At 46.4% G+C, this 4,893-nt stretch overlaps 1 protein-coding gene across 1 annotated transcript in view; it reads left to right on the forward strand.

Annotated features, from left to right (window-relative positions):
• The window catches only part of POLDIP3 (DNA polymerase delta interacting protein 3), a 24,902-nt gene extending 22,824 nt beyond the window's left edge, over nt 1–2,078 (forward strand). Inside the window, exon 9 of the mRNA XM_023535899.1 lies at nt 7–2,078. The gene's annotated coding sequence lies outside the window, so the exon portion shown is untranslated. The remainder of the gene's footprint in view (nt 1–6) is intronic.
• Nucleotides 2,079–4,893: the final 2,815 nt, after the last annotated feature.

Raw genomic sequence — 4,893 nt, forward strand, 5'->3', positions numbered from 1 at the left:
AGTGAGGCAGCCAGAGCGGGGCGGAGGAGGGTGGCTCTGTTTCCCAAAGCAAAGCTTGTGACCAATGGGCCGCTGGACTGGAGGCCCCTGAGGCGGGTAGAGAGCTTCCTCACTGGCGGACCCGCCTTCTGTGTTGTGTTCTGCCCCGTGCTCTTCTGTGCGTTATTGTTTCCTGTAGTGTGTCTCTTCGCCCTCCACCTCAGCACCCAGGTAGGTCTGTGTTGCTCAGAGTGCCTCCCCGCCTAACCTCAGCCCCAGACTGATTTCTGATCTGGAAGTGGTGGCCTCGGTTCTCTGCGTGGCTTTCTTGTGGCTCCATGGACTGCTGGGCAGGGGCTGTTTGAAGGACACAGCTTCCTCCAGGGGTGAGGGGTTGCCTCCCCTTTTTTAAACTTTTCAGACAGGGAATGGAAGCCCCTGCCATCCTAATGGGGGCCAGGTCGGCTCCAGAGCTGTGCCACTCACCTGCCTGGGCAGTGGAGATAGCCTGGGTAGGGGTCGGGTCACAGGCCTTTTGTCCTCTCCCGGTAATTGGCTCCAGACTAGCCCGGTCTGGAGAGGGCCCAGTGGCCAGGACAAGGAGAAGCTGCTGCTCTGTCAGGAACAGGGCACCCCTGCTCTGGGCCTGGAGGGCCGTGCTTTGCTGTCACAGGCAATCCAGAGGGAATCTTGAGAGGTCATGTTTCTCTTTTCCTTTGGATATGCCAAGTGCTCCACTCCAGCCCTTGGCTTCTGGATATCAGTGCTGGAAGGGCTTGCACTGTTAGCCCTTCCCATTCTCCCTAGCTCACACATTACATCCTGGTTCTGATGGCAATGCCAGCTCTCTGTAGTTCTGTGACATTGTGGGTTTGGAGGGTTATTGAAAAGGGAGAGGTTCGCTTGCTCCTGGCTTTTCCTTTCTGGTCTCCTGTGTCTACAAGACAATAGTCAGGGAAGCTGAGAGGCATATATCCAGCTGCCACCAAGGGGCACAACTTCACTATTCTAAGTGACCCATCCATCCTTGACCAGAGGGGTATTTTCCTGCCTTGGCAGTGAGAGGAGGGGAGAGGATCGAGAGAGCAAAGCAGCCTTCCGGGCACGCACTGGGTTATTCCCTCAGTGTGGTTCCAGAGAGTTGGGGCAAAACTAACATCTGGGGGCAGGCCCTGAACACCAAGACAGCGTGACTCCAGTCATGCCCAGTCTCCTCCTGGTTTGTCGGGACTCTAAAGGGAGTCCAGCCTCGCAGAGCTAGAGAACGTTGGCGCAGCAGGATTCTGGGAGCTTTACAGAATCAGTAGCAGGTGCTGTGAAAGTCACAAGCCTAGAAAGTCAAGAGGGCCTGAGACACTAAGAGCATCTCATGACCTGTTTGGGGCCAGGCAGTGAAGAAAAACCTGGAAACTCATATTTCCATAGAGTTAAATATGTCAAGCAGGAAGGACCCAGGGTTTGGACTCAGCTCAGTCCTCCAGCTCTGAGGTTGCCCAGGCCTTGGAAGTCCAAGGAATACATATGCTGATGGTGCTCCACTTTCCAGTTCTGTAAAGAGTGCAGTTTTTGTTCTCTCCCTCCCGCTTGAACGGGTGCAGACTCAGATCTCAGCAGCTGGAAGACGTTCCTCCTACACTGTCCCTTCTCGGCCTAGGAGAGCATCCAGGGCAGTAGGGCCTGGTTTCTTGGGTCCCGAGCACAGTCTGGTCACTGCTCGGACTCTGTTTCCAGCAGAGGTGGTAACTACCTGCCCGCATGGCTTTCCCCTCCCCGCTCCCCCGAGTCCCTGCCAGGCTGCTCTGGTTATCACAGTTCATTGAGCCAGTTGCAGCCGACTGACTGGCCATGTGGCCCCAGTTCTCCTGATAGCCGTGTGTACGTTGCGGGGTAAGCCCGGCCCTTTTGCCTCCGCTGCTCTGCAGAGTGTCTTCTTGGGAAACCGGGAAGAGGTGGTGGGCCAATCCTCGTTTCCCTCTTCACCTCCCACTCCCCTACGTTCCCTGTCCGTGTGTCTTGTTCGAAGGGAGAGGAAGAGGCATTGAGAGATGGAGGAGACTCTGTTACTTAATCCATTTCTGAATAAACATTTGTTATTCCTACTTCTGAGCTGTCATTTCTTAAAAGATTTTACTAGGTGGCCTTGTGCGACTTGGAACCAGAAACAGGGATTTGCCTCTGCTTTGCTGCTCACTAGCTCTGGCCTTAGGACAGTTCCTCATAGGACTCGCCAAACCGAAGTCTCCACAGCCGAGTGAATGTGAGCATTAATGTTTGTGGGAGCTCCTGGACAGCAACTCAGTACCTCCTGAGCTAAAGTGCCTCACTGGGGACCAAGCATGGTCAGCTCCAGCAGAATCAGGTCTGTTCATAGGGAATGAGGGAGCCTGACTGGCTTTTGTCTTGGTTTGAAGTTCAACTCAGAAATTAACCTCTCAGATCAGCTATACATTAGGAAAATAATTCGTTGATTTTTTTTTTTTTTTTTTTGTGGTAAAATATACCTAAATTTTACTGTCTTAACCATTTCTAAGTATATAGTTCAGTGGTATTAAATACATTGACATTGTGGAGCCATCAGCATCATCCATCCCTATAATTCTTTTCATCTTGTAGAACTGAGACTATACCCATTAAACAATAACTCCCCTTCCCTTCCTCCTAGCCCTGGCAACCACCATTATACCATTATGTCTTATGATTTTGACTACTCACATGAGCGGAATCACACAATACTTGTCTTTTTTGCAGTTGGCTTACTTCGCTCAGCATAATATCCTCAAGGGTCATCTATGTTGTAGCACGGGTCAGAATTTCCTTTTTAAGGCTGAATAATGTTCCATTGTGTATATGAACCACATTTTGCTCATCTGTTCGTTCTTTGATGGACACTCAGGTTGCTTCCATGTTTTGGTTATTGTGAATAATGCTGCTGTGGACATAGTTGTACAACTATCCCTTTCAGACCCTGCATCCAATACTCTGGGGCATGTACCCAGAAGTGGGGTTGCTGGATCATATGGTAATTTTATTTTGAAATTTTTGAGGACTCAGTTTCCATTTCTACAGCAGCTGCACCATTTGACATTCTCATACAGTTTTATTATGATATTAAAAGGGGACCACTTCTGGGAAGAGAGAATGGAAGTACCCCTATTCTTTCCATGAAATACAACTCTGGATATTTTATATAAAACAAACAAGACTGGAAAGTGGAGAGAAGGCAGTCTGTCTGGGGACCTCGGGACCCAAGGAGTGACTGGTGCTAAGTTCCCTGAGTTTTCTTTTGGCTTCACATATCCCAAACTGGGTGCTGGAGAAGCAGACCAAAAATAAACAAACAAACAAAAAACAAGGACCAGAAAAAGAATAGCTTAGCAGACTGAAAAACAGCCCCAACGTTACCAGCAAAGACCAAGTTGAGAGCCTAGACTTCCAGCCTTACTAGGCTATATTGAGGGTACCCCAAAATCCCTGCTGGATGGTGTCAGAGAATGCCAGGTAGGGAGCTGAGACTTTCAGTACATATCAGTGGAGGCCACCTGACGGGGAGAGATGAGGCACACGGGTACCTCCCAAGCAGGGTGTTGCCAGCAGACGTGAAGCGAGACGATGGAACTCGCTCCCACCCAGCAGTAACTAGGAGACACTCACCCCTTGGGTGTCAGCAGACGTCATAAGGAACCTGAACTTTTACCCACACCTGGCAGTAATGAAGCAGCGCCTTTCAGTCCCCATCAGGAGACATGCTATGTAACAATGTTTAAATAAGATCCAGAGTTTTCACAACATAATACCCGAGATGTACATGTTTGAATTGAAAATCACTCATACCAAAGTTCAGGAGAATCTCACCTTGAAAGAGAAAAGACAATTGTCAAGAACACTGAAATGACAAAGATGTTAGAATTATCTGATGAGGATTTAAAAGCAGCCATTATAAAAATGTTGTCAAGCAATTATGAACACACTTCAAGTGAAAACAAAGTTCCAGCAAAGAAATGGAAAATATAAAGACCCATTTGGTGTTGAAAAATAAAATTTAAAAAATGAAGGAGAAAGAAAAGAATCAGTGAACTTGAAGATAAAACTATAGAAATTACCAATCTGAACAACAGAGGAAATAAATTTAAAAAAATAAAAGTACTTCAGGGACCCATAACATCAGATGAGAGCCTCAGAGAGAGAGAAGAAAGGGTGGAGCCGAAAAAGTAATTGAAGAAATAATGGCTGTAAACTCCCCAGAAATGGCAAGAGAGAAAAACCTGCAGATTCAAGAAGCTCAGTGGACCCCAAACCAGTTAAACCTAAAGAAGGTCACACCAGGACTCATCATAGCCAGACTTCTGAAAACTTAAGACAAATCTTGAAAGTAAAAGAGAAATGATTCCTTATCCATAAGGAAAAACATGAATGACAGCAGATTTCTCATCACAAACCATGAAGCCAGAAGGAATGGCACATTTTTTAAGTAGCGAAGGAAAACTGTCAACTACAAGTTCTATATCCAGCAGAAAATATCCTTCGGGAATTAGGGAGAATTTAGGCTTTTTAAGATGAAGGAAAACTGGAGAATTTGTTGCCAGCAGACCTACCCTGAAAGAGTAGCTAAAGAAATTCTCTAAACATAAAGGAAAAAATTAAAAAGGAAACTTGGAAAACCAGAAAAGAAGGAAGAACAATGGAAATAGTAAAACTATGGGTAAATAAAATACTTTCCTTGAGTTCTCTAAATTATGGTTGATGGTTGAAGCAAATGGTATAACATTGATCTGGTTCTTAGTGTATATGAAGGAACTATTTAAAACAATTACTTTATAAATGGGAGAGAGCAAAGTGGTATAAAGAGGAAAGTTTGCTCCATTTCACTCAAACTGGTAAAATATGGACAGCGGTATATTGTGGTAACTTATGTAT

The sequence above is a fragment of the Pteropus vampyrus genome, unplaced genomic scaffold (assembly GCF_000151845.1).
Source record: "Pteropus vampyrus isolate Shadow unplaced genomic scaffold, Pvam_2.0 Scaffold145, whole genome shotgun sequence".
NCBI classification, from domain to species: domain Eukaryota; kingdom Metazoa; phylum Chordata; class Mammalia; order Chiroptera; family Pteropodidae; genus Pteropus; species Pteropus vampyrus.